Source organism: Chanodichthys erythropterus, chromosome 5, assembly GCF_024489055.1.
Source record: "Chanodichthys erythropterus isolate Z2021 chromosome 5, ASM2448905v1, whole genome shotgun sequence".
In the NCBI taxonomy this organism is placed as follows: Eukaryota; Metazoa; Chordata; class Actinopteri; order Cypriniformes; family Xenocyprididae; genus Chanodichthys; species Chanodichthys erythropterus.
The window spans coordinates 1,930,218-1,952,329 of record NC_090225.1 but is presented as its reverse complement, the minus strand read 5'-3'; the positions used below and the strand labels follow the sequence as shown (position 1 = coordinate 1,952,329).

The 22,112-nt window shown below is 38.7% G+C and overlaps 1 protein-coding gene across 5 annotated transcripts in view; it reads right to left on the bottom strand.

Moving 5' to 3' along the window:
* foxn2a (forkhead box N2a) overlaps window positions 1-22,112 on the bottom strand; it is a 78,314-nt gene that overhangs the window by 25,367 nt on the left and 30,835 nt on the right. The window contains exon 1 of one of the 5 annotated variants that reach the window (XM_067385619.1): window positions 14,456-14,574. The exons of 1 other annotated variant lie outside the window; for it this stretch is intronic. The gene's annotated coding sequence lies outside the window, so the exon portion shown is untranslated. 3 more of the 5 variants (XM_067385618.1, XM_067385617.1, XM_067385621.1) reach the window with 3 other exon arrangements.

Sequence of the window (22,112 nt, the reverse complement as noted above, 5' to 3'; positions counted from 1 at the left end):
ATGTCTGACCCACTTCATGCCTCCCGATATATTGCGCATCTTATGATGTTTTCTAATTTTCATAAATCAAATAGATTAATTTAAAACATAACATTAAACAAATAATAATTTAATTTTAGACATATTTAATACTGGGGTCATCCAAGTTAATTGACATATTTGATTTTTTTTTTTTTAAGTAATGCAATAGTTACTTTCCCTGGTAATTAGTTACTTTTATAATGATGTAACTCAGTTACTAACTCTGTTACTATTTGTGAGAAGTAACTAGTAACTATAACTAATTACTTTTTTAAAGTAACGTGCCCGACACTGGATATTCCTGCATGATATCTCCGACTTGAGGCTATAAAGGTAGGGGCCTATGAAATCAGTTTTATTTTCTCCCAAATTCCATTTAATTTTTTAAATATTATTCATAGATGTTCTTATTTAAAATATGATTCATATTTTGATGAATCAAAAATTTAAGTTTTTTCTATGTATAAACTGTTTATGTAATAAAATGTGTTTTCATAGTTTGTGTTGTCCTTTATCAGTGCAAAATTATCACAAATTAAAAAGGATTCATGCCAATATTGTCCAAAACCACACTTTTCTAGGGCGTTTCCAAACTTTTGGAGGGCAGTGTGCATCATATAAAAATGGTATTTTTGTGCATTTTTCATAATAAACCTAACTTTAAGTCAACTTTTTAAAACTTTTTTCACTTCAGCAATAATTTGCAAAATTGAGTCTGTGCTCTAAAGCATTCAAAATTTATGACAGATTACGTTGGAAATTTCATTTTCAGGTCTATGTTAAAAAAATGAATAAATGGATTATAACTACAGTGTGAATATAAATTGAGTACCATAAAATCCGCCAAAAAATACAAAATATTAAGTATCAATCTAAAATATGTAAAATATTCTGACTGTATTCACTCTTAGAAGAAAAGGTTCTAGAACCTTCATGGGTTCTGTCAGGTGCTTCATATAAAGAACCTTTATGACATAAAGCATTCTTAAAGCTCTATATAGAACCTCACTGAACCTTTTTTTTTCTAAGATTGTGCTTCTACAGAAAATGTTTCAGATATTTCCTTCTATCTTAATGATTGAAGGCATCTCTTGCAATATTTAAAGCCAAACCAAGCCAGCTTTTCCCTCCAATCTGGGAGCATGAGAACAGAACAGATTTTACACAGGAGGAAAACTGATAGCCTGCTCCATAATTCATGGAGGTCCAGCCTTTAAAGTCCTTTCTACCCTCATAATAGCTCATATATCCTGCGTAAACTGCATTATGTAATTGTTAATTATTGATAACTTGCAATTGAGTAATCAAATAGATTGGCAGGTGTGTACACTACCACCGAAAACCATTTCTGACCCATGAAAACTCCTGAAGGGCTTCAGTCTGACACATAAATCCAGCTGGCTTTTCCCGCAATGAAACAAGCGCGGGTCACCATCCTGTGACCGCTGTGAAGAATGTGATGACCTAAAAAGCCATCAGAAGGAGACCGTTTTATCCCTCAGCATCAGGTGGGGTGATGTTTCGCCGAGTAAGATGGAGAGTCTAATGGACAGAGATCAATACGTCCTGGAAACGCTGAGGCCAGCATTACGTGATGTCACTGCGCCTCAGTTCTGAGCCCTAAAATAAACTGCATGGGCAAAGAAAGAGGGAAAATATCAACATCTGGAACGGAAAAAGACTTTGCAAGGACAGCAACATGCATTTAAAGGACGAGAGTTGTGCCGTTGTGCCCTAGAGGGTGTCACCACACCCTTTATCAGCCGTTTGGACGTGTTAAACCAGGTGTCACAATCATGCCCCGAACCTCCCGGCTCATTCATGGTTGTCCGTTGACTTGAAGACAAGACCGTCCCACCTCCATGTCAAACACACACAGGTGTGTCTTAAAGCCCTGTGTAAACACCACTGATGACTTTCAATGTGCTGAAAGTCACAAAGACGTTTCGTTAAGAACATGGACTAATACTCCAGGTATTATGACAAGCGTTCCCACGCCGCTCCGCTGGGAAGCAAAAGTCTTTCACAGAAGTAGGCTAATAAGTTCAGAGAGAGAAAAGCGCTACGGAGGTGAGACTAAAAATACAGCCGTGCATGGAAAATAGTTTGACACTCATTTAACTCTGCCGACAGTGTAAGAGCTGTTGAGGTCAGGTGATATATTGTCCATACTTATGTCTTAATATAGCATCACACTATCAGCCGTTGATATCAGGGTGACAATTTCCAGGAATTCCAAGACTAGAGCAAGAAGTGTTGGGGATAAAAAGAAGGAAATCAATCTTTTTTTTTAATCTAACACCAACTGTGCTGATTAAGATGTTCTTTTATCAGAGAAATTACATGCGGGTTGAAGGTCCAAATGTCAGTTTCAAAGAGCTCTACATGATCCCAGACGAGGAATAAGAGTCTTATCTAGTGAAACCATTGGTTATTTTCAACATGACCTTTCCAACATGATTACGTCATGCATGGCACATCACAGAGCAGTGCAAGACGAGCATTTGTGGTTAAAAAGTATATCATTTTTATTTTTTTTTTAGAAAATGTCTGATGGTTTCTCTAGATTAGACTCTTATTCCTCGTCTGGGATCATGTAGAGCTCTTTGAAGCTGCACTGAAACTGACATTTGGACCTCGTTGAACCCCAGTGAAGTCCACTATATGGAGAAAAATCCTGGAATGTTTTCCTTCATTTCTTTTCCACTGAAGAAAGAAAAACATGAACATCTTGGATGACATGGAGGTGAGTAAATTATCAGGAAATTTTAATTCTTAAGTGATGTTAGTTGGTGACACAAACATTGCTCTTGCTGATTTTTTATTAGTCATCAGTATTTTGTTGAACATGAACAATGAAACATTTGATTTGTAATGATGCAGAAACTACCTAGTTCAACAGGGAATTTCCAGGAAAATCATAAAATGCAATGTAAATCGCTTTGAATAAAAGCATCTGCTAAATGTAAATTCTGTCAATACTGAAACGAAATCTAACAAAAGCACAGAATTATTGAGTCCTACAATAAGTGAACGGAGTCTGAGTGTTCAAAGTCTCCATTTCTTCTAACCGATTGTTTCTCAATCTCAATATGTTCAGTCGAGAAATGAATCAAGAGGAAATATTATATGATCTCACCTGGTATGAGCCCACTTAAGTTCAATCACAGCAAAACAGCTTTTTTCCCCCCACAAGAACACTCTTACACAGTAATATAATGTGGCGTTTTTTTAATTTAACAAGGTTCAAGTAACTTCCTGAATCTTGTGTGCCATCTATCAGTCGACTTTGTTTTGGAAACATGAATCTACATGTGACTGCACTGTCAAGACAAGCTTCAGTGCAACTACAAGAGGAAGTGACTGTAAGTGAACCATTTCACAAAAATAATTCTGCTTTGACAGAAGTGAACGTCCACAACTTAAACTTTTTACTGTGTGACTTGCCATGCCAATCTTCACCCCAGTAGGCAAGATGACCTTAAAATCAGCTCAGTGCTCACTTAAATTATCCAGTTTGGCTCAAATCTTTGATTTTTAAAATATTTTTCTGTAGAAAGACAAACATAAATAGTGATGAAAGCCAAAATATTAAATGTCACAGATGTATATTTACTGAGTAATCCACTATTTTGTAGAGGCGGGTCAAAATGACCATTGATTTGATTTGGAGCCAAATTAGAGGGGCATAAAAATGACTTTAGAAAGATGGCAGCTTCATTATTTTATTTAACACAGAGATTGGTAGGTCTATTAATCAAATATGTTGATCTTTGTTGCATTATACACCAACAGTGACCGTTCAAAAATGGCAAAAAGCACTTCTTGTGTTTTTCGCCTCAAGTTTGCATGCCTGTAATTTAAGAAGTATTAAATATATCCTAATATCTTTTTAGATTCTGTTTCTAAACAAACTTTTCTTTTAGTATATTCATTTTAAAGGCCCTCGATGATTCAATCCCAGAGATATGGAGATCTTAATGTGGCTCCATGAGTTAATTGGTCAATTTTTCACATTTTCAGTGGTCAAAAACCAAATGTGGGTCAATTTGCAAACAGATGATACTTCTTTTCTTTTAAAGAGGAATATCTGAAGAACAAATAATGTTCTATAACTAGAAATGTATCTCATGTTTTTCTATCAACTCAGTTGCATAGAACATACCTGTGCAAAGTGAACCACATTTGGTTTTCGATCACTGAAAATGGATAAAATACAACAATTTGAACATGGAGCTGTTTTGAGATCCCCATATCTATGGAACTGAACTATATAGGGTCTTCAAAATGAAGATTTCAAAAGGAAAGTTTATTAAGAATGAGAACCTAGAAGGATATTAAGATATCTTGAATACTTTTAGAGTTACAGGCATGCAAACTTTGGAAAAGGAGCATTTATGGCACTCATACGGGTATGTTCTTTACAATTGAGTTGATAGAAAAACATGTGATACATTTCTAGTTTTAACATTATTTGTTCTTTAGCTATTCCTCTTTAAAAGCAAAAAAATATCAGCTGTTTGCAAAGTGACCCACATTTGGTTTTTGACCACTGAAAATGTGTACCAATTCACCAATTTACTCATGGAGCCGCATTAAGATCTCCATATCTTTGGGACTGAACCATCGAGGGCCTTTAAAATGAAGATACTAAAAGAAACGTTTGTTAAGAACCAGAATCTAAAAGGATATTAAGATATCTTTAATACTTCTTGAATTACAGGCATGCAAACTTGAGGCAAAAACATTTTTAGACTTAAATCAGCATAATTATTGACTGATTGATCGTGACATTTAAGTAAGAACAATTCCTTATGAATCCCATCCCTAAAACTCAGCTCAAACAGCCTGTTTTCTTGCACTGTTGCACAGATAATAAAAACTGTCATCTGCCAATCTGGTAGTTCTTGTTTTCGCACTGGTGTGTGTGTAATCTAGTCTTGTCCGAGGGTAACATTGCTGTCCTATTGCTATCTCAATTAAACAAACCCCATGTATTGAGCAAGGAGTGACCTACACAAAGGGCCATTGTTACCAGTGACACAAGGCACGTCCAGATCCTCACTTTCTCCCTCGCAATCAGGCCAACGGTCACATTAGCATCGCTTTCAATGGGAGAACAGCCACTAATGGCAGCATGTATCAAATCCCCTGTGCGGAGCCACGACAGACGCGGCGATCGAAGGGGGAGGGAAACGCGCGACGAGGGCCCGCCACGTGGGATTCTTCGCAAACAACGCCGTTTGCAACCAACTGACGGATGCAGGACGACGAAAGCATCTCTCATCCCAGATAAACAGTCTTAGGAAATTAATGAGCCATGGATGACTCGCCCTAAACCTGCTGGTTAATCCATCAAATGCACTTGTGCTTCCTTCAAGTCATGTCGGAATTATCGCATTTATGAGATGAGCTCACTGAGTGCCACCACAATGTCATGATTATCAGCGGAAAAACTCATTAACACCAGACTTTGAGTAAAGGGTGTCAATTAAGGAAAATTATTAATTATAATAAATTATAACTCTGAATATTTACAAGGCCCTATGATATCTGTTTCAATTTTGCTGGAATCCATTTTTTTACTCCATTTTAATTTTAGTAATCAAAAAGCGATGCTAATGTGATCATGTCTAACCTAATTAATTGAAATCATTAAACTTATACAATTCAACATCAATTTATTAAAAGTTTAACAAAAATTTAATTTTTAGGGCCCTATTAAATACTACGTCTTTATGCTTTATTTTTACCAAATTCTGTGTTTTCTGTTTTAAGCTTTCTGGACTCCATTTTAATTGTTTAATTAAAATTTAATAATCAAAAAGCATGTCTAATTAATTGAATTCACAAAAAAACACATTTTTAGGGCCCTTTTTTTTCCAGAAATTCTGTTGTGTATTTTTTCTTGCAATCAAATTAAGAAAACATAAAACATTAATTTAATTTATATTTGAATCATATGAAATTAAATATTTTTGTCAAACAAAGTGCAGCACAACAGAGCTTTACTGTTAAAATTAAAACATGGAAAAATGATTCCTTAAAAAATAGCTACAATCTACTGTACAATAGTAATATATTTGTCACAATTTCGTCAAGTTGAACCGAACTTTTATTTTGACGGGTTGTCGTGAAGACCTTGTGTGTTTATGATATGACGATAGTTTTTCACAAATGAAATGGTAAAATGCTCAAGTCTTTTTGCGGCTTAATATTCACAGACACTAGTCTATATCGCGATTTGATTTAAATGTACTGACCTACTTTTTATTTATCAAACAATTTGACGAATTCCGTAACATTCTATGTTATACAGTAAATTCTTTTTTTATGACTGGATTCCGCGATTCCGTCCACGTTTTCCGCAGGGCCCTACATGTATTTTCTTGCCTGAAAAGACTTCTTGTTCCATCCATGGACATAGGTTTGTGTGACCAAACTATCATTTTTGGGATGCACACAAAAAAAAAATATATTAAAATACTTGCACTATAAATGTATGTTATTAAAAATATGCTAAATAATTAACAAAATTAATCTGCACGTAGAAAAGAAATAAAAAAAATATTGTAGCCAGAATGCAACAATGCATTGCGTGAACGACTTTTAACAAAACTCAACTGTAAAATGGATTGCTGTGGATTATGGTCTATACACTAAAAAATAACGCAAGTTGGGTTAATTACAGACAAACCCAGCAATTGGGTTAAATTTTTGCCCAAATTGCTGGGTAGTTTTATTTAACTCAACTATTGTTTAAAAATTACTGTATTTCTTGCTCAAAATGAACCAAAAATAGGATGAAATTAACATTTATTAATATGCTTAATAAATAAACGTAATAAATAATAATTAAATTATAAACATTTATTAAATTGCATATTAATAAATGTTAACCTTTTGATTATTATTGTTGCCTCTAGTAATTATGTGTCTAAATTTTAATTTCCAACCTATTTTAGGTTAATTTTAAAACCAGTCGTAATTTTTAAACAACAGTTGAGTTAAATAAAACCGAGTTGCGCAAACATTTAACTTTAGCCAATCAATGCATTTGTCCATATTTAACCCAACTTGGGTTGTTTTTAGCATTTTTTTAAGAGTGTATGTTCAATGATATGGAGATAAAACAATTTATACTGACTTTAAAGAAACGTTTTGTCTATTCAATGTTTTACTCATTTGTGAACTTTTTAGCTAATAATATTGATATGCAATTAATCTGAATAAATAATTGGCATATTATGAAATTCAATTAGAATTTTGCAGCCCTGTGAAATATATAATACGCATGAAGTGTCAACATCATCATTTGCTGTTGCACTACTGTTAAAATGCTTCCTGTCTTTGTCAGGAAGTGAAAACAGAGAGAAAGAAATATGGAACTGCCCCAAGTACCCAATGCATTCTGGCAAAAATCACATCATAATTAATATTTCCAAACTTCTAAGTAAGAAACTGCCTTTCTGATGGAGCTCAAGGAAGGTCTGCTCAAGAGGAAAGCACTATTTTTACATTTGCAACCCAGTTTTGGAGCATCCACCTATATTGGATTAGTGCGCACGAGTAACCAAGACAACTGCGGCCTTTGGAGATCTTGGGGTATGTCCCTCCTCCTGATCGGGTGGAAAGAAGAAAACAGATAATAGGGAGGTGGAGGACGAGGAGGGAGGCGACGTCTATCTGATGAGTGACGTGCAGCTGCAGTTGTTACAAACAGTCACCTGCAAACAAAGGCCAGATACTATCAACAGACGAGCGTCAACAAGCCGGTGACTGAATCCAGAAACTGGGCGGATGAGGTGTGACTAGTGATGGTAATTATACACGGAATTCAATGATTTAAAGATTCTTTTAATGCTTTTGATGAAGTAAATCATGGAAAAACGCTCCCAGAAGATTCAGGGTCGTGCACAGGTCTCAAGGTGAAGGACATCTGCTCAATAAACACACATCAACAATTCAATGTACATCACTCCTGATGTTGTCAAGTGAAGCTTTTCTGCATCGCTGACTAAACATGCAACCAACATATTCTAGTTTTCAATCATCTTCCGGCTAATTCGTCATTGTTTCAGAGTTAGTTCTCAACATGCATGACATTATTCGCCTGTGGTGAAACATGTCCAGAGTTTCCCTTGAGTGTTTAGTTCCACATCTAAGACAGGACATCCCACAATGTCTGCAACACCCATCCGGAGAAATATCCATTCAGCCAATTCACATCCTCATCAGTGAACACTTCCGTTCTCTACAGGCATTCCGGGACGCTTCCAAAGCATTTCAAAAGTGTTTTGCCTCAGTGATGTAGGCGACTGAAAGAAATGAAAGGAGTACTAACTTGAGTGGTCCATTAAAACACACCAGTGAGGGGGTTTATTCACCATTCGCTTGAGTAAGAGGCTCTCAATGGGACAGTAACTTGACATGACGTGAAAAAAAATTCCCAGAATTCATAGATCAGCCCGAGGGCGGACTTCTATCACCAGGTTATCTTATCTCAAAATTTCTGCAGAGGTATTTACAATCAAAACAATCGTAATAGAAGAATGTATTGAATCTATAGAATTACTTCCAAGAAATGAACATGAAACTGTGTTTACTTCCATAATATGACATTTTGAGTGAATGTTATCCCATGATTTACTCACTCTCAAGCCATCCTAGGTGTATATGAGTATCTTCTTTCAGAGATATATTTAAGAAATATTCTGGTTCTTCCAAGCTTTATAATGGGGTGTGAGATTTTGAAGCCCAAAAAATGCATCCATCCATCATAAATATAATCCATACGACTCCAGGGGGTTAATAAAGACCTTCTGAAGAGAAGCCATGGCTTTTTGGAAGAAAAATATACATATTTATAACTTTATAATCTAAAATAACTATCTTCTGCCAGACAACCGGTCGCATACTGTGCAAGTCGACTTGCGCCACAAGAGTAACCTGTGACGCGATGTCTCATTTTACACTTTTCATTCGTGACCGGTGTTTTGTTTTGCTCTATCCCGGGTGTGTCTCATACGTTCTGAAAAGTGAAGCCACGGGCTCTTTGATCGCCCCCTGGAGGCTGGATGCAGTACAGGTCATAAACCCCGCCCTCTCAATGCAGTCGAATGAGACTTCAGTGAAAACTTAAAAATAAATTCTGCTTCAAATAAAACTTTCTGAAAGATGGTTTTGGTCATTTAAGGTAGTTGTTATCACACTGATATATATTCAATTGTTCGTTTTTGTGATGATTTAGATTTTAGCTAGCAATTTGATTCTATAAAAACGGGGCGTGTCGTCATGATTCGAAGTTGATTGACAGCTTGTCTGAGGACTGTCGGAGCTTCGAGGGGAGATTGAAGATGTATTAACTAACTGTTAATTTTCGATTTCTTTGTCATTAACACCAACAAAATGAGTTGTTCAGCAGTAAACTGTACTAACCGACCTACAGGATCTGACGGATCACTGAACTTTTTTTCTGTAACATCAAATATGGGTGTTATAAGCTAATTAATAAATGTTATTAGTTAAGATAACACACCTAATGTTAACCATGTCGGGAAAAAGCAGGTGATCGTTATCTGGCAGTTACTTATTATTTTTATGGGTATAAAATAATAATTAGCAGGACAAAACTAATGATAGCTTACTCTAATTACAGCAATCGATCTCCTGTAACGTTAGTTGAACTTGATTTAAAATGGCAGGACCGTTTCTGACGATTTAGAGTTGTTTCTAGTGGCATATTATATTGATTTTATCTACTGAATTTGCTGTTTCAAAAATATTATTGCTCTAGAAACAGAATAGCCTATTATTTTATAGGTAGACTTTTAAATTGTGTATAATTTTTATAGTCTATTTAAAATACATGAATGATGACGCAGTCGTCTGGGCGGAAGTTTGATATCGCGACTCCGCCTCCGGCTCAACTGACGATTCCTTCTGCGCATGCCCAGGCTCCAAACTTTTTTTTTTTTGACGTATTGCGTAACGTGTCAGCGCCCATTCATCAGCCCATTTTGGCTTCAGTTCAATACAATGGAAGGAAGCGACGTCGCGTCGTCCATCTTTTTTTACAGTCTATGCTCTATCCTCTGTACTTCCACGTTTGTCATTACGTCATGCGTCGGGACATTTCCGCTGCAAATCGATGCATATGGCCGTCTGCCGGAAGCTAGTTATTATAGTTAATAAAGTTTTAAATATGGATATTTTTCTTACAAAAACCCATTGCTTCTCTTCAGAAGGTCTTTATTAACCCCCTGGAGTCATATGGATTATATTTATGCATTTTTTTGGGCTTCAAAATCTCGCCACTCCTATTATAAAGCTTGGAAGAGCCAGAATATTTTTAAATATATCTCCGATTGTGTTCTTCTGAAAGAAGATAGTCACCTAGGATGGCTTGAGGGTGAGTAAATCATGAGATCATTTTGATTCCATGGGTAAACAATCCCTTTAAATTTATGCATAAGAATTGATCGGATGGTGTCTAATCTCTATGACAGGTGGTTGGAGGGGAGGGGGTCAAAAAATTAGAGGGCTCGGTAATGTCAGCGGAAAAGGAAAGCCGTTTCAGAGGCAGCGCAAATTATTATATTTTAACAAAAGATCATGAAGACAAAACATTTTTATAATGTTCACTTACACTCTAAAAAATGCTGAGTTTAAAACAACCCAAGTTGGGTTAAAAATGGACAACTTGGGACAGTGATTGGGTTAAATGTTAGCCCAACCTGCTGGGTAAAAATTACTGTATTGATCGCTTAAAATGAACCCAAAATATGTTGGAAATTAACATTTATTAATATGTTTAATAAATAAACATTTAATATGAAGTTTAATAAATAAACTTTTTTGCTTATTAATAAATGTCCACATTTGATTATTATTGTTGCCTCTAGTAATTATGTGTCTGATTTTTAATTCCCAACATATTTTGGGTTCATTTTAAGCGATCAATACAGTCATTTTTAAACAATATTTGAGTTAAATAAAACTACCCGGCAGGTTGAGCAAACATTTAACCCAACAACTGGGTTTGTCCATATTTAACCCAACTTGGGTTGTTTTTAACCCAGCATTTTTTAGAGTGTATGAATCTTTCACATCGAGACCAAAAATGTGTGTTAAGAAAGTAAAAATGTCTATTTTTGGATTTTCATGTTGACCTGAAACAAAGATTTTTTCAGTATTCTTTGCAATTTTTCCATAAGGATTATTTATTTGAGCTTAATGTCTCTTATGTCTGACTAAATCTTGATGTTACATTAAAGTGCATTGGTTCCTGGCTTCTTTAAAGCACTGGTAGATAAAACTACACAAATAAAAAGTTATTTTAGGAACTTAAACAGATTTATATACAATAGTAGACTAAAACCCTTTAGGGTTCTAACTGAAATGTTTAACTTTCAAAAGACTCATTGCAAATTTACAAACTCCTGGGAGTCCGTTCAACTGGCAGTTAAACAACAGGTTGTATCTTTTATCTTCTTGTCGTCTTTGTGTGCTGTTTATCTTGGGTCTTGCTGTCAACAAACAACATCTGTTGAAATTCAAGAACTGGCCAACCCTCCACCCTCTTAATAATCTGACTTTAACTCAATTAATAATCTATTTAACATCTAGTGAGGCACTTCTTAAATAGGGCTGAGCTTTATGATAGTACCGTTCAATGAGCAACCAAAAACATTTTACTTGTGGCAAATCTTACATAATATTTTAGGGTTTCTAACATTTCCAGCCGATAATATTTTGCAATTACTACTAGTGTCAAACATTAACCTCTACACAATACATGTGACCACAGCAGGCATCATAAAAACATCTTCTTGATAAGAAGAGAATTCCCACAGCTGTTAACTTTCTCGTGAAGAGATGCCATGCCAAGACTTAAGCTTCAGCATTTAAGGGATTCAAAATCAAGGCTATGAATTGGAGATGTAATCATTGGCATAATAACTTATTGTGACTTGAGCCTTTGGGAAAAGTAGCAAAGGATATTCAATCAATGAGCAGACTTGAGATCTGAAAGTGATTATCCTGTGAACAGATTGCATCATGTCAATGAGGTCAAGCTTTCAGTGAATGGAGCTCATAAGGACGCCACAGCAGGCAACGGACAGGCTGCGAGAATGGCTGGATGTTTCTACCAAGACCTGAGAGGAACCAAGTTATTTATCGAGTAAAGTTAAGTGTCAAAAACATCCCTGACACAGGTGGTATGGCAAGCATGCGTGTCGACAGATTTCTGGCAAGTCAAGTGTAGGTGTTATGACTCATATAACCCATGACAGTGACTTACAATGTTTGTAACACATTTTAGTTTAATTTACATTAAAACAGCAGTGATTAAACAATGCGTTTTTTAAATAACCAATAGCAATATCTAGAAAGGAGGATGGCCAATGCTGATTCACTTATTTACTCATCTAATTCACAAAACAATATTTGACAACAGAAAAGAACCACTGTTAATCTATCATAATTATTGGCCAATGGTGATAATCACAAAATTGCCAAATAATAGTCTTAATCCATCCATCAGTAATAAAATAACTTGTGTCAAACCAATGAAAACCACAAAACATTTAAATTTATTCCAATTAAAAAGATTTAGATATTGGCAAATATCAAACATTAATACTTCAGTCATGAATGTGGGTAGTTGGCGTGCTCCATCCAATACTATTTTTTAACATTTCCCGTAAGTATTAGGGCTGGGTAAAAAAAATATAAATTTCTCGATTTTAATCGATTCTCATTTTTACGAACCGATATCGATTCTTAAATCCCAAGAATCAATTAGTTTGCTTTCAGATGATGAATGAGCAGAATATGTAGCGCCTCCCATCCAATAAATCGCAATAATCTTTGTGCTTTGTTACTTTTGATATTTCGAGATTTCAAATGACGTCCATCTTATTATGAGATTCAAAAAATAAATATCGTTTTGACGCTGTTTAATGTGGCGTGACAGATCGCTTTAGCGCCTCAGTTAAAGAGAAGCATGTGATCATCCTCTCCTCCGCTTTAATACCAGTTACAGCGAAATAAACATGCATGAACATCTGAAGGTATGTTAAAATATACAATACAACTTACTGAAATCCGTATCAGGTCTCGTGTAATCGCTCAATCAGTGTTTCAACCTCGGAAAGACGTCAATAAAACAGATTGTAAACAATGTCACATAACATCACATTTACCTCAGAAAAACATATTCAGTGACCATAAACTCATTAGTCAGCTAGAAAAGTGAACTCTAGAAAGATAAATATAGCTATGCACCATTACATCTTCATTATAATTTTTAATGTTCTTCAATATTTAATGCATGTTTGAATAAATCAGTTATGACAGCCACGATTTAAATGTTTATATTTCAAAAACAAATTGGAGTAGAAATATGATTATGTAATTCTAAACTTTAATTATAATAAAAACATCATTGAGTGTAATTGAAGTGTTTGTATATAAATAAGTTAATTTAATCTTCAATATTATTATAGTAGTACCAGCTGACTCTCATGTGTAGTTTACAGCATTAGTTGAGATTTTTTTCCTCTAGAAAATTTGCCATGTACTGAAACTGAAATACTACATCCAAAATAATCAAAATCGAATCGAAAGCATGCGAACAGTAATCAAATTGAATTGTGAAAATTGTCAATACCCAGCCCCCAGAAAGTATTATACATTTTTGACCTCTATTAAGTGAGAGACATGAGGTTTAAATGGTCTCAACAAAGCAGTGAACTGAAGTCACTTAAACTAAAAATAAAAAAATAAACAAAATGGTGACTGGTTATAGCATCTAAAACATACACTTTCCCATATAAATTCAAATAAATGTAACGTTATGATGTGAACTAGAAAATATATGATCTTTTAGTATGATTAATAATAAAAGGAAACATGTTAAAAAGTTCATATTCAGGTTATTAATCAAATACCCACATACACAAATGTGAACAGACAATAGAATCCAATCACAATCGAATGGAACGTTGAAACATTTTTGGAATCGATTTGTTCACTCAAAGAGTTTCGCGCGAATTCGCTTTCAGAAAGACAAAAGAGTGACGCTCAAAATAATGTACAATATCGGTATTCCACTCAGAAGTGCGCGAGAACACTTGAGCAAGTGTCCTCGATCACAAAAGAAGTTGTTTGCTGGATTCGGGCACATGGCAGAAGCGAAGGAATGCGCGTGTTTAAATGATTCCGATCGTAAGAACGCCGTGAAATTCGACATCTGAACGACAACAAACAAGAGCACTTGAGAAACAATACAGGAACCGAAGCTCAGCCTGATATCCGCCCATGCTTTTCACGTGAACTTGCATGTAGAATGTTTACTTTCTAAGCCAGTAACACGAATATAAACTCCATCGACACCACAGAAAGCGGCAAACTGGATTTCGTTACTCACATTCAAGCACGCGGACCCGTTTTCCGCTGAAGCGCGTCAGTAGTCGGAGTGTTCTGCCTCAAACTGTTTCCTCCATCCGCGCTGCGCACAGATCACGCCGCACAGCAACGCTACCAAACCCCTTTGCCGTTGCCAAGGCAACAGACCCACTTCAGCCAATCATAACCCCTCCCCTTCGATATCCCCTGGCAACTGCTGCAGCGCGCGCGAGCGCTGGTGGTGAATCTTCTTGGCGCGCGCCATTCCACTCTGTTTAATGTGTTTTCACCTTAATGTGAATTCTCTTCATATTCTCTGGTGAATCTCAACGGATATGTTTTCTGGTTTTTCCCCATTTAGTTTGTAGTTAAACCTAAATATTTCCAAACTTGGCACTGAGTTTGATACAAAATTAGGTTCTTTTTGGCATAAATTGGAATCTTTCCATTGCACAAAAGCTTCTTTACAGTGGAAAAGGTTCTTCAGATTATTAAAATATTCTTTACACTAAGAAAAAATGGTTATTTTAAAAACTGTTGACTGAAGGGTTCTTTGGGGAACTAAAATAGTAGCATCAATCCACCGATATCGATTATTCGGAGTATCAGGGGTTCTGCCTTTTACACCTTCTTTTAAATTAATGATAATTTCATTATAATTAATAATTATATTTTTAATTATTATATTTTGAAAGAAATTCAAATAAAAACTTTATTCTCTCCATTTCATCAACTTGTTTCAGAGTAACTGGTATCAGTTATAAATATAAACACTACTCAATATTAACACACATTAACTAAATTCTGAAGATTAAATTAATATTTCTTAACTCTGAATGTTTTTAATTCATATATTTACTATTAATATTGAACATCAAACTGATTTCTTAGCATTTTCTTTACAAAAAGCACAAATTCAGTCCTTTTTTACTGCCCTCTTTTGATTGACAGAATATATCGACCCTGACTATCGACTATTGGTCTATATATCGGTGCATCTCTAATATATGTATATATATATATATATATATATATATATATATATATATATATATATTATTGGCCGATATATCGGTGCATCTCTAATATATATATTATTGGCCGATATATCGGTGCATCTCTAATACATATATTATTGGCCGATATATCGGTGCTAATATTTATATTATTGGCCGATATATCGGTGCATCTCTAATATATATATAATTGGCCGATATATCGGTGCTAATATTTATATTATTGGCCGATATATCGGTGCATCTCTAATATATATATTATTGGCCGATATATCGGTGCATCTCTAATATATATATTATTGGCCGATATATCGGTGCATCTCTAATACATATATTATTGGCCGATATATCGGTGCATCTCTAATATATATATATTATTGGCCGATATATCGGTGCATCTCTAATATATATATTATTCGCCGATATATCGGTGCTAATATTTATATTATTGGCCGATATATCGGTGCATCTCTAATATATATATTATTGGTCGATATATCAGTGCTAATATTTATATTATTGGCCGATATATCGGTGCATCTCTAGTACATATATTATTGGCCGATATATCGGTGCATCTCATACATATATTATTGGCCGATATATCGGTGCATCTCTAATATATATATTATTGGCCGATATATCGGTGTTACGGGTGGCTGGTAGAGAGATGAGGCAGATACGGATTTCCACGATAATAGAGACTTTACTTCAAACAATGGCAATGAACAACAGACAAACACCTTAACAAAACAGAGAACGGACGAGGAGTGCAGGGAGTGAGTGCATTATATAGGAGTGCTAACAATAGAGTCCAGGTGCAGGTGATCTGTGATGATGAGGAGCTGACGAGGGAAGTGAGTGCAGGTGTGGAGAACAGGAGGAACATGGGAATTGAAGTCCAGGGAAACAAGGGTTCTGTGACATTACCCCCCCCTCCCGGTAGGCGCGTCCTCGCGCCGTAGATGTAACAACCGGGAGGGGGGCGGGCGCCCTGGAGACCTCAAGCTGGTGCAGGGGGAGGAGCAAACTGGAGTGGAGGTCTCCAGGGCAGGTTCAAAAGCCATGGCAGGTCAGGGGCTGAAGGCAGCCATGGCGGGTCAGGGGCTGAAGGCATCCATGGCGGGTCAGGGGCTGAAGGCATCCATGGCGGGTCAGGGGCTGAAGGCAGCCATGGCGGGTCAGGGGCTGAAGGCAGCCATGGCGGGTCAGGTGCAGCGGGCAGCCATGGCGGGTCAGGTGCAGCGGGCAGACATGCAGCAGGCATACATGGCGGGTCAGGTGCAGCGGGCAGCCATGGCGGGTCAGGTGCAGCGGGCAGCCATGGCGGGTCAGGAGCCGAAGCCTTCGAGGCGTTGAGCCCAGGCGTCGCTGAAGGACTGGCGGGTGATGGCGGAACCGAAGGCTCCGCCGACCGAAGCGCAGCCGGGGCTCCAGAAGGCCGCAGTGAAAGCAGAAGGACAGCCAACAAAACGAACACCGGGGGGAGTGAGGAGGCCAACTGAATCCGAGGGACGGAGTGACGGAGCGGAGACGGAGGAGTGAAGTCCAGAGGGGAGGGCAGGCTGATGAATGACCAAGGTGTGAGTGGAGGCAGGATGGAGACTGGTGAAGCTGGAGGACTGATGGGCAACGGTGGAGCAGAGGGAGGTTGGAGCCGGGGTGAAGGTAATCGCCCAGAGGTCCGAGGTGGAGATCTGGGCGAGGGGGCTTGAGGTGGAGGTGCAGTATAGACATGACTTGGAGGAGGCGGGAGAGGGAGGCAGGGAGGGAAAACAGTCTTTGGGCTGGAGGGTTCAAAAACACAGTTCATAGGAGCAGTAGGTTCGGCGGCGGCGGCTGGAGCGGCTGGCTCGGCGGCGGCGGCTGGAGCGGCTGGCTCGGCGGCGGCTGGAGCGGCTGGCTCGGCGGCGGCGGCTGGAGCGGCTGGCTCGGCGGCGGCGGCTGGAGCGGCTGGCTCGGCGGCGGCGGCTGGAGCGGCTGGCTCGGCGGCGGCGGCTGGAGCGGCTGGCTCGGCGGCGGCGGCTGGAGCACTTTGCTCGGCGGCGGAGACTGGAGAACTTTGCTCGGCGGCGGAGACTGGAGAACTTTGCTCGGCGGCGGAGACTGGAGAACTTTGCTCGGCGGCGGAGACTGGAGAACTTTGCTCGGCGGCGGAGACTGGAGAACTTTGCTCGGCGGCGGAGACTGGAGAACTTTGCTCGGCGGCGGAGACTGGAGAACTTTGCTCGGCGGCGGAGACTGGAGAACTTTGCTCGGCGGCGGAGACTGGAGAACTTGGCTCGGAGGAGGAGACTGGAGAACTTGGCTCGGAGGAGATTGGGGTTGAGGGCCATTTCATCCCCTCAAATACAATTAAAATCCCCACAGGCACTGGAGCTGGCTCTGTGGGGACTGGAGCTGGCTCTGGAGATACTGGAGCCGGCTCTGGAGATACTGGAGCGGGCTCTGGAGATACTGGAGCGGGCTCTGGAGATACTGGAGCGGGCTCTGGAGATACTGGAGCGGGCTCTGGAGATACTGGAGCGGGCTCTGGAGATACTGGAGCGGGCTCTGGAGATACTGGAGCGGGCTCTGGAGACACTGGAGCGGGCTCTGGAGACACTGGAGCGGGCTCTGGAGACACTGGAGCGAGCTCTGGAGATACTGGAGCGGGCTCTGGAGATACTGGAGCGGGCTCTGGAGATACTGGAGCGGGCTCTGGAGATACTGGAGCGGGCTCTGGAGATACTGGAGCGGGCTCTGGAGATACTGGAGCGGGCTCTGGAGATACTGGAGCGGGCTCTGGAGATACTGGAGCGGGCTCTGGAGATACTGGAGCGGGCTCTGGAGACATTGGGGCCGCTTTCTTCCTCCTCCTCCGCTTACTGGGCCCAGTAGCGGAATATGGGTCCAGCCTGGGGCAGGCAGGGAGTTCGCTGGAGCGGTATGCGGAGGAAGCCGGAGGTTGACTGACTGGCCCGGCCAACCGTGTTTCTGGATGGACCGGACGACAACACTGATCCTGAACCTCTTTCACTAAGAATTTGGAGCCATTCAACCACAAAATTAAATTGATAGTTTCGTTTAAGGAGAAACAAAAAACAGGTTCATCAAAACGGATAGTGTCGTCATCCAATCCATCCAAAAACAGGGAGATCAACTGAGCGTCAGGCCAGTCAGACAAGAAAGCAAGCTCCACGAACTCCTCCACATACCTCTCCAGCGAACGTCCTACCTGCAGGAGCCCGATAATGCGTTCGCTGGCTGTTAGAAGAGTGAGAGGCGCTGGAGGAGCAGGAGCCAGGGAGCTGGTGGAAGTCTCCATTTTTTTTTTCGTGGAAAATCCGGTCGGTTTAGGTCCGTTCTTCTGTTACGGGTGGCTGGTAGAGAGATGAGGCAGATACGGATTTCCACGATAATAGAGACTTTACTTCAAACAATGGCAATGAACAACAGACAAACACCTTAACAAAACAGAGAACGGACGAGGAGTGCAGGGAGTGAGTGCATTATATAGGAGTGCTAACAATAGAGTCCAGGTGCAGGTGATCTGTGATGATGAGGAGCTGACGAGGGAAGTGAGTGCAGGTGTGGAGAACAGGAGGAACATGGGAATTGAAGTCCAGGGAAACAAGGGTTCTGTGACAATCGGTGCATCTCTAATATTTACATTATTGGCCGATATATCTGTGCATCTCTAATACATATTTTATTGGCCGATATATCGGTGCATCTCTAATACATATATTATTGGCCGATATATCGGTGCATCTCTAATACATATATTATTGGCTGATATATCGGTGCATCTCTAATACATATTTTATTGGCCGATATATCGGTGCATCTCTAATACATATTTTATTGGCCGATATATCGGTGCATCTCTAATACATATTTTATTGGCCGATATATCGGTGCATCTCTAATACATATATTATTGGCCGATATATCGGTGCATCTCTAATACATATATTATTGGCTGATATATCGGTGCATCTCTAATATATATATTATTGGCCGATATATCGGTGCATCTCTAATACATATTTTATTGGCCGATATATCGGTGCATCTCTAATACATATATTATTGGCCGATATATCGGTGCATCTCTAAAACATATTTTATTGGCCGATATATATTTGTGCATCTCTAATACATATATTATTGGCCGATATATCGGTGCATCTCTAATATATATATTATTGGCCAATAATCTTTCATGCAATAACTCTCCTCATCTTTGCATAATGATGGATTTAAAAGTTAATGACCAAACACATCATTATAAAAGTTCACAGTGCTGTTGCAGATGAAATATAATGTGGATAACATTTAATAAATAACTTTTTGTCAGGTTAGATACTGATTATTAATCATTCAAGCCCCTTTATCTTAACCACTCTGCTTAACCGTCGGACTCGCACATCCACCATGTTTGTAGTTTTTAACACCTTTTTTTACTTGTATTTGTAGTTCTAATCGAATCCTTGTCCACAGCGCAATGTGTTATGGGCAATATTAGCGCACATTAGAAGTGTGCACGGATCTGCACTACGAATTCTAACCGGAAAAAGTAGACCATCCGGGTATCTTTAGAATACTCATTTCAACATACTACGATTTGGGACATACTAATTCTTTTTTCGAATACTATTTAGGACGGAAAGTATGCGAATTGGGAGGCAGCATATATATATTATTGGTTGATATATTGGTGCATCTCTATATATATTATTGGCCGATATATCGGTGCACCTCTTGAAAACACACTTTTAGAACCTATACCTTATTTTTAAGCGAGCATTTGAAAACACAGGGGTAATTTCTACCCTGTGTTAAAGTAATCCTGCATTATCTTCTTTCATGTTTTAAACTGGGTTATGGTTAAATAATTAATCCAACATTTTCATTTTCCTCTCAGATGGTGAAACTAAACACAGCATGTGAATATTTTATGACGCAAACAATGTTAAAGTAGGCATGAAACGGAAGTTGCAACGGAAGTATATTGAGTGAACAGCTTCGCAAACAAGAACAAATGTAGGGCGGGGCTTGATTTTGTCTGTGGGGAATTGATTGGATGGTTGTGGTTTGCTATTGGTGGATCTCATGTGAGTGACAGGCTGCCCCACCCTCGTCATCAGAGAAGAGATGTCACTTCAAGAGCGAATTATAAAGTCAGAATTGCAAGTGATAAAGTCAGAATTGCGAGTTTATGATAGGCCACCTTCTTCCATTGCTCCGTGGTCCAGTTCTGATGCTCACGTGTCCACTGTTGGCTCTTTCGGCGGTGCACAGGGGTCAGCATGGGCACCCTGACTAGTCTGCAGCTATGCAGCCCCATGCGCAACAAACTGTGATGCACTGTGTATTCTGACACCTTTCTATCAGAACCAGTTTATTATTGTTTTTTTTTGTGTTCCTAAACAACTAAATAACATTTATTTAGCCTCCTCTGTCCGGAGGGTGCACACCCTCTTTTAAAATTACAAGTGTGAAACGTTTTACTCAAGCTTAGCCCCGGGTTTAATAAGACAATAACCCAGAGTGAAGCACTGTGTAAAATACCTAGTGTGAAAGGTTAAACGCACTGTTAATGCCTAAAGTGCTCGTTTAATCAACAGTAAATTACTTTATAAAACAGGCAATGTTTTCTAGGGTAAACTGGGAAAATTATTGCATCAACCAGTACACGAGGATTAAGTAATCTAGGCTGGAGGAGACAGTAACAACTGCATGACCTCGTTGCTTGTGTGCATCTGCTCCATCTCACCAAAGTGCTGTTCTCACACATGGTTGCAAAGGCAGTCGCACAAGACTTCTCACTCAGCGAGTGCACACCTTACCCTAACATCGCCTGAAATGGAAGCAAGACGGCTGGATTTCCTCTATTTGTGCTACAGGCAAAGAAAACCACTGTATTGTTGATTGGATGATTGATGATAAGGAGGTTTCAAGCACCACTAGCCTAGTACTTACATGCTGTGAAACCCATAGTTTAGTGATAATGCTAGGGGATTTATACCAAGAGGAATTCAGGTCATTGTAACAGTCTGTCTTTATGAAATACGACACTTATCTGGTCGTTTAACTGGACGAGCAGGATTTCTTCAGTCTTTTGCAATGGAAAAGAACCCTTTCTGTTGTTGCTGTCAATGTTAGCGCTGGTATCTGAACCACAGGGATATCAAACACGCCGTCTACAATGTTTTATTATTTGCATTACTGTTAATCGACTAAACACAAGGAGACTGAATCCATCTCACGTGACAGGACTGCACATGTGGTTCAGTATTTGTGTCTAGACAATGTCAACAACACACTGTCACTTGTAAATTAAATGCGCCATTTGTGGTGAACTGAAAGAGATAAAATTCAACCATTCATTCTTTGATGTGCTGCAGATGAGTTATTGCTTCACTTACATGCTAAAAAATAAAAGTCCTCTCAGTGACCATGGTTTTATAGGACACGTTCCTGGACATCCTTGTTGGTCCTGGAGCAATATTACTATCAGCCAATCAGATTATAGTGTTTGGTTTAGGCTTAGAGTTCAAGTTTTGTCTTTGACATATTTTGTTCCCTATATATATATATATATATATATATATATATATATACACACATATATATATATATATATATATATATATATATACACACATATATATATAT